Here is an 8,706-nt window from a genome sequence, read left to right on the forward strand (position 1 = left end):
CACACACACGCTCAATGGAGTATAAAATAAAGACCGGGGCAGTTCTCTCACTGGAGTCTCTTAGAGTGGAGGCTGCCCTTGCTAGCAAGAAGTTCTGTGTGTTTCTCTTCTCTGAGTCTTTACTGAAGAAGTGTTTTATAACATTTTCCTTAACAACTGACATGTGTTTTTTGTGTAAAAGAGAGAGACACACACACACACACACACACACACACACACACACACACACACACACACACTCACACTCAGCGGCTCAGAGATGAGGGAAAAACAACAGAAATCAGGATAGATTTTAATGTCAGGAGATGCCCTGTGATGCTGGGGCCATTGTGTAAGATTGGAATGTGTACCAGTGGCTGGTGGGTGGTCCTTGAAGGTCCCAGGAGGAGGCGGCGAGGAGGCAGCGGGTGGCTGGGCTTCGGCCTTGGCCCAGGAACGTCATTTATTCTGCGTGGTGCCGCGTGTGCCCTGTGCAGCTTCGATGTGTGCGGCTGATGCTCTGTGGTTCCTGTTCCTGTCATAAAAGGCCCTGTACAAGGGGATAAGAAATGCATCATTGGTTACCAAAATAAAACAGTGTCTTTCTGCCTGTGTCATTCTGTTTGGTTTCTTTGAGCGTTTGTTTCTTAAATACACAGCAAGTGTCACTCTCTCTCTCTCTCTCTCTGTCACACACACACACACACACACACACCAAAGCACACACACCAAAGCGCGCACACACACACACACACACACACACACCAAAGCGCGCACACACACACACACACACACACAGACACAGACACTGTGAGGTTTGCAGTGCAAAATTTGAATTTTAGTGCATGGTGATTTGTCTCCCTCCAGTGGCCCACGGCAGGTATGATGAGGCTTAAATGATAGGTTATGGGGAAAAAGCCAGGAGAGGATGGGACAAAAGTGGAATAACTGAAAAAGTAAGAGGTGTAGAGGGCTGATGTTGGTGTCTAGGTGGGGGTTTTGGTGGGTGCCGGACGCTGTGGCGAAGAGGCCACGCCGATGGCTTCTTCGGTTCTGGAGATATGGCGAATCGGACCAAAAAGGATGGGACAAAACGGTCCCAGTCGGAGAAAGGAAGGTGCAGAGGGCCTGGGTCCACCACCACTGTACTCAGCAGGCCCTGCCGGGTCGTTCGACACGCAGCATGGCAGGGATCGGTGACATAACATGTAGCAGTTTCCCTTCACAGAAGCGTCTGCAGCAGGTGGGTGGAGGAGGAGGCAGCAGAACCAGGCCTTTGGAGCACTGTGTCATCTCCTGGTCCTGATGCTTTGAATCTCCCTCTCTGTCTGTCTGTCTGTCTGTCTGTCACACACACACACACACACACACACACACACACACACACACACACACACACACACAGAAGCTGGTCAAGTGCTGTGCAACTGGGATTGCACCTGTCGTCCACAGGAGGGCGCCTAGCTGGGAAGTCCAGTACATTCCATATTAAAGTTGTTGCAAGTGCATTTTTTGTGTAAAAGACAGACACACACACACACACACACACACACACACACACAGTAAGGTCTGAAGTGCAAAATTTGAATTACATTCCTTTGTATCTCTCCCTCTCTCTCTCTCTCTCTCTCTCTCTCTCTCTGTCTCTCTCTCTCTCTCTCTGTCAACACACACACACACACACACACACTCACACACACCAAAGCACACAGACAGAAGCTGGTCACAACTGCTGTGCAACTGGGATTGAACCAGGGGGGCTCCCTCTGCTGGCTCAATGCGGTACAAAGTGTCAGAAGCTGTTAGATATCTGCTTTTGACAATCAATTGCACCTGTCATCCACAGGAGGGCGCCTAGCTGGGAAGTCCAGTACATTCCATATTAAAGTTGTTGCAAGTGCATTTTTTGTGTAAAAGACAGACACACACACACACACACACACACACACACACACACACACTGTAAGGTCTGAAGTGCAAAATTTGAATTACATTCCTTTGTATCTCTCCCTCTCTCTCTCTCTCTCTCTCTCTCTGTCTCTCTCTCTCTCTCTCTCTCTCTGTCAACACACACACACACACACACACACACACACACTCAATGGAGTATAAAATAAAGACCGGGGCAGTTCTCTCACTGGAGTCTCTTAGAGTGGAGGCTGCCCTTGCTAGCAAGAAGTTCTGTGTGTTTCTCTTCTCTGAGTCTTTACTGAAGAAGTGTTTTATAACATTTTCCTTAACAACTGACATGTGTTTTTTGTGTAAAAGAGAGAGAGACACACACACACACACACACACACACACACACACACACACACACACACACACACACACTCACACTCACAGGCTCAGAGATGAGGGAAAAACAACAGAAATCAGGATAGATTTTAATGTCAGGAGATGCCCTGTGATGCTGGGGCCATTGTGTAAGATTGGAATGTGTACCAGTGGCTGGTGGGTGGTCCTTGAAGGTCCCGGGAGGAGGCGGCGAGGAGGCAGCGGGTGGCTGGGCTTGAGCTGTGGATCAGGGACGTCATTAATTCTGCCTGGTGCTGCGTGTGCCCTGTGCAGCTTGGATGTCTGCCGCTGACGCTCTGTGGTTCCTGTTCTGCTGATCTCCTGGTCCACACACGGCTTCAGGGTGTACTGTACAAGGGGAGAAGAAATGCATCATTGGTTACCAAAATAAAACAGTGTCTTTCTGCCTGTGTCATTCTGTTTGGTTTCTTTGAGCGTTTGTTTCTTAAATACACAGCAAGTGTCACTCTCTCTCTCTCTCTGTCACACACACACACACACACACACACACACACACACACACACACACACACAGACACTGTGAGGTCTGCAGTTCAAAATTTGAATCTCAGAGCTTGGTGTTTTTGTCTCCCTCCAGTGGACAAATGCAGGTATGATGAGGGTTGGTTAGGTTAGGGGGTAATAGCCAGAGCTTGACGGAATAAAATGGAATAACTGGGAAAGTAAGTGTCGTAGAGGGATGAAAGTGGTGTCTACGGGGGGGTTTCGGGGTGCTCCGGACACCCTGGTGAAGACCCCATGTCGATAGCACCAACGGTTCTGGACTTGGTGTAAATGGGTCCAAATTTGACGGAATAAAAAGGTCAAAGTGGCAGATAGGAGTGTCCGATCGGGCCGATTCCACCACCACTGTACTCAGCAGGCCCTGCCGGGTCGTTCGACACGCAGCATGGCAGGGATCGGTGACATAACATGTAGCAGTTTCCCTTCACAGAAGCGTCTGCAGCAGGTGGGTGGAGGAGGAGGCAGCAGAACCAGGCCTTTGGAGCACTGTGTCATCTCCTGGTCCTGATGCTTTGAATCTCCCTCTCTGTCTGTCTGTCTGTCTGTCTGTCACACACACACACACACACACACAGAAGCTGGTCAAGTGCTGTGCAACTGGGATTGCACCTGTCGTCCACAGGAGGGCGCCTAGCTGGGAAGTCCAGTACATTCCATATTAAAGTTGTTGCAAGTGCATTTTTTGTGTAAAAGACAGACACACACACACACACACACACACACACACACACACACACACACACACACACACACACACAGTAAGGTCTGAAGTGCAAAATTTGAATTACATTCCTTTGTATCTCTCCCTCTCTCTCTCTCTCTCTCTCTCTCTCTCTCTGTCTCTCTCTCTCTCTCTCTGTCAACACACACACACACACACACACTCACACACACCAAAGCACACAGACAGAAGCTGGTCACAACTGCTGTGCAACTGGGATTGAACCAGGGGGGCTCCCTCTGCTGGCTCAATGCGGTACAAAGTGTCAGAAGCTGTTAGATATCTGCTTTTGACAATCAATTGCACCTGTCATCCACAGGAGGGCGCCTAGCTGGGAAGTCCAGTACATTCCATATTAAAGTTGTTGCAAGTGCATTTTTTGTGTAAAAGACAGACACACACACACACACACACACACACACACACACACACACACTGTAAGGTCTGAAGTGCAAAATTTGAATTACATTCCTTTGTATCTCTCCCTCTCTCTCTCTCTCTCTCTCTCTCTGTCTCTCTCTCTCTCTCTCTCTCTCTGTCAACACACACACACACACACACACACACACACACACACACACACACACTGTAAGGTCTGAAGTGCAAAATTTGAATTACATTCCTTTGTATCTCTCCCTCTCTCTCTCTCTCTCTGTCTCTCTCTCTCTCTCTCTGTCAACACACACACGCACACACACACGCTCAATGGAGTATAAAATAAAGACCGGGGCAGTTCTCTCACTGGAGTCTCTTAGAGTGGAGGCTGCCCTTGCTAGCAAGAAGTTCTGTGTGTTTCTCTTCTCTGAGTCTTTACTGAAGAAGTGTTTTATAACATTTTCCTTAACAACTGACATGTGTTTTTTGTGTAAAAGAGAGAGACACACACACACACACACACACACACACACACACACACACACACACACACTCACACTCAGCGGCTCAGAGATGAGGGAAAAACAACAGAAATCAGGATAGATTTTAATGTCAGGAGATGCCCTGTGATGCTGGGGCCATTGTGTAAGATTGGAATGTGTACCAGTGGCTGGTGGGTGGTCCTTGAAGGTCCCAGGAGGAGGCGGCGAGGAGGCAGCGGGTGGCTGGGCTTCGGCCTTGGCCCAGGAACGTCATTTATTCTGCGTGGTGCCGCGTGTGCCCTGTGCAGCTTCGATGTGTGCGGCTGATGCTCTGTGGTTCCTGTTCCTGTCATAAAAGGCCCTGTACAAGGGGATAAGAAATGCATCATTGGTTACCAAAATAAAACAGTGTCTTTCTGCCTGTGTCATTCTGTTTGGTTTCTTTGAGCGTTTGTTTCTTAAATACACAGCAAGTGTCACTCTCTCTCTCTCTCTCTCTGTCACACACACACACACACACACACACCAAAGCACACACACCAAAGCGCGCACACACACACACACACACACACACACCAAAGCGCGCACACACACACACACACACACACAGACACAGACACTGTGAGGTTTGCAGTGCAAAATTTGAATTTTAGTGCATGGTGATTTGTCTCCCTCCAGTGGCCCACGGCAGGTATGATGAGGCTTAAATGATAGGTTATGGGGAAAAAGCCAGGAGAGGATGGGACAAAAGTGGAATAACTGAAAAAGTAAGAGGTGTAGAGGGCTGATGTTGGTGTCTAGGTGGGGGTTTTGGTGGGTGCCGGACGCTGTGGCGAAGAGGCCACGCCGATGGCTTCTTCGGTTCTGGAGATATGGCGAATCGGACCAAAAAGGATGGGACAAAACGGTCCCAGTCGGAGAAAGGAAGGTGCAGAGGGCCTGGGTCCACCACCACTGTACTCAGCAGGCCCTGCCGGGTCGTTCGACACGCAGCATGGCAGGGATCGGTGACATAACATGTAGCAGTTTCCCTTCACAGAAGCGTCTGCAGCAGGTGGGTGGAGGAGGAGGCAGCAGAACCAGGCCTTTGGAGCACTGTGTCATCTCCTGGTCCTGATGCTTTGAATCTCCCTCTCTGTCTGTCTGTCTGTCTGTCTGTCACACACACACACACACACACACACACAGAAGCTGGTCAAGTGCTGTGCAACTGGGATTGCACCTGTCGTCCACAGGAGGGCGCCTAGCTGGGAAGTCCAGTACATTCCATATTAAAGTTGTTGCAAGTGCATTTTTTGTGTAAAAGACAGACACACACACACACACACACACACACACACACACACACACACACACACAGTAAGGTCTGAAGTGCAAAATTTGAATTACATTCCTTTGTATCTCTCCCTCTCTCTCTCTCTCTCTCTCTCTCTCTCTCTCTCTCTCTCTCTCTCTGTCTCTCTCTCTCTCTCTCTGTCAACACACACACACACACACACACACACTCACACACACCAAAGCACACAGACAGAAGCTGGTCACAACTGCTGTGCAACTGGGATTGAACCAGGGGGGCTCCCTCTGCTGGCTCAATGCGGTACAAAGTGTCAGAAGCTGTTAGATATCTGCTTTTGACAATCAATTGCACCTGTCATCCACAGGAGGGCGCCTAGCTGGGAAGTCCAGTACATTCCATATTAAAGTTGTTGCAAGTGCATTTTTTGTGTAAAAGACAGACACACACACACACACACACACACACACACACACACACACTGTAAGGTCTGAAGTGCAAAATTTGAATTACATTCCTTTGTATCTCTCCCTCTCTCTCTCTCTCTCTCTCTCTCTCTCTGTCTCTCTCTCTCTCTCTCTCTCTCTCTCTGTCAACACACACACACACACACACACACACACACACACACACACTGTAAGGTCTGAAGTGCAAAATTTGAATTACATTCCTTTGTATCTCTCCCTCTCTCTCTCTCTCTCTGTCTCTCTCTCTCTCTCTCTGTCAACACACACACGCACACACACACGCTCAATGGAGTATAAAATAAAGACCGGGGCAGTTCTCTCACTGGAGTCTCTTAGAGTGGAGGCTGCCCTTGCTAGCAAGAAGTTCTGTGTGTTTCTCTTCTCTGAGTCTTTACTGAAGAAGTGTTTTATAACATTTTCCTTAACAACTGACATGTGTTTTTTGTGTAAAAGAGAGAGACACACACACACACACACACACACACACACACACACACACACACACACACACACACACACACTCACACTCAGCGGCTCAGAGATGAGGGAAAAACAACAGAAATCAGGATAGATTTTAATGTCAGGAGATGCCCTGTGATGCTGGGGCCATTGTGTAAGATTGGAATGTGTACCAGTGGCTGGTGGGTGGTCCTTGAAGGTCCCAGGAGGAGGCGGCGAGGAGGCAGCGGGTGGCTGGGCTTCGGCCTTGGCCCAGGAACGTCATTTATTCTGCGTGGTGCCGCGTGTGCCCTGTGCAGCTTCGATGTGTGCGGCTGATGCTCTGTGGTTCCTGTTCCTGTCATAAAAGGCCCTGTACAAGGGGATAAGAAATGCATCATTGGTTACCAAAATAAAACAGTGTCTTTCTGCCTGTGTCATTCTGTTTGGTTTCTTTGAGCGTTTGTTTCTTAAATACACAGCAAGTGTCACTCTCTCTCTCTCTCTCTCTGTCACACACACACACACACACACACACCAAAGCACACACACCAAAGCGCGCACACACACACACACACACACACACACCAAAGCGCGCACACACACACACACACACACACACACACAGACACAGACACTGTGAGGTTTGCAGTGCAAAATTTGAATTTTAGTGCATGGTGATTTGTCTCCCTCCAGTGGCCCACGGCAGGTATGATGAGGCTTAAATGATAGGTTATGGGGAAAAAGCCAGGAGAGGATGGGACAAAAGTGGAATAACTGAAAAAGTAAGAGGTGTAGAGGGCTGATGTTGGTGTCTAGGTGGGGGTTTTGGTGGGTGCCGGACGCTGTGGCGAAGAGGCCACGCCGATGGCTTCTTCGGTTCTGGAGATATGGCGAATCGGACCAAAAAGGATGGGACAAAACGGTCCCAGTCGGAGAAAGGAAGGTGCAGAGGGCCTGGGTCCACCACCACTGTACTCAGCAGGCCCTGCCGGGTCGTTCGACACGCAGCATGGCAGGGATCGGTGACATAACATGTAGCAGTTTCCCTTCACAGAAGCGTCTGCAGCAGGTGGGTGGAGGAGGAGGCAGCAGAACCAGGCCTTTGGAGCACTGTGTCATCTCCTGGTCCTGATGCTTTGAATCTCCCTCTCTGTCTGTCTGTCTGTCTGTCTGTCACACACACACACACACACACACACACACACACACACACACACACACACACACACACACACAGAAGCTGGTCAAGTGCTGTGCAACTGGGATTGCACCTGTCGTCCACAGGAGGGCGCCTAGCTGGGAAGTCCAGTACATTCCATATTAAAGTTGTTGCAAGTGCATTTTTTGTGTAAAAGACAGACACACACACACACACACACACACACACACACACACACACTGTAAGGTCTGAAGTGCAAAATTTGAATTACATTCCTTTGTATCTCTCCCTCTCTCTCTCTCTCTCTCTCTCTCTGTCTCTCTCTCTCTCTCTCTCTCTCTGTCAACACACACACACACACACACACACACACACACTCAATGGAGTATAAAATAAAGACCGGGGCAGTTCTCTCACTGGAGTCTCTTAGAGTGGAGGCTGCCCTTGCTAGCAAGAAGTTCTGTGTGTTTCTCTTCTCTGAGTCTTTACTGAAGAAGTGTTTTATAACATTTTCCTTAACAACTGACATGTGTTTTTTGTGTAAAAGAGAGAGAGACACACACACACACACACACACACACACACACACACACACACACACACACACACACTCACACTCACAGGCTCAGAGATGAGGGAAAAACAACAGAAATCAGGATAGATTTTAATGTCAGGAGATGCCCTGTGATGCTGGGGCCATTGTGTAAGATTGGAATGTGTACCAGTGGCTGGTGGGTGGTCCTTGAAGGTCCCGGGAGGAGGCGGCGAGGAGGCAGCGGGTGGCTGGGCTTGAGCTGTGGATCAGGGACGTCATTAATTCTGCCTGGTGCTGCGTGTGCCCTGTGCAGCTTGGATGTCTGCCGCTGACGCTCTGTGGTTCCTGTTCTGCTGATCTCCTGGTCCACACACGGCTTCAGGGTGTACTGTACAAGGGGAGAAGAAATGCATCATTGGTTACCAAAATA

At 49.2% G+C, this 8,706-nt stretch overlaps 1 long non-coding RNA gene across 1 annotated transcript; it reads right to left on the reverse strand.

The window, feature by feature from the left end:
* Positions 1 to 349: 349 nt before the first annotated feature.
* LOC147299955 (uncharacterized) lies at positions 350 to 7,223 on the reverse strand. Its single transcript, XR_015128213.1, has 3 exons — positions 6,774 to 7,223; positions 4,563 to 4,741; positions 350 to 529 (listed from the first exon to the last, which is right to left on the reverse strand). It is a non-coding gene; the product is annotated as an uncharacterized LOC147299955 (long non-coding RNA).
* Between the last annotated feature and the right edge of the window lie 1,483 nt (positions 7,224 to 8,706).

Source organism: Aulonocara sp. 'chitande type north' Nkhata Bay, unplaced genomic scaffold (genome assembly GCF_057382095.1).
Source record: "Aulonocara sp. 'chitande type north' Nkhata Bay isolate Kocher_YH1m ecotype deep benthic unplaced genomic scaffold, A_spYH_male_GT1.1 unmapped_scaffold_45, whole genome shotgun sequence".
In the NCBI taxonomy this organism is placed as follows: domain Eukaryota; kingdom Metazoa; phylum Chordata; class Actinopteri; order Cichliformes; family Cichlidae; genus Aulonocara; species Aulonocara sp. 'chitande type north' Nkhata Bay.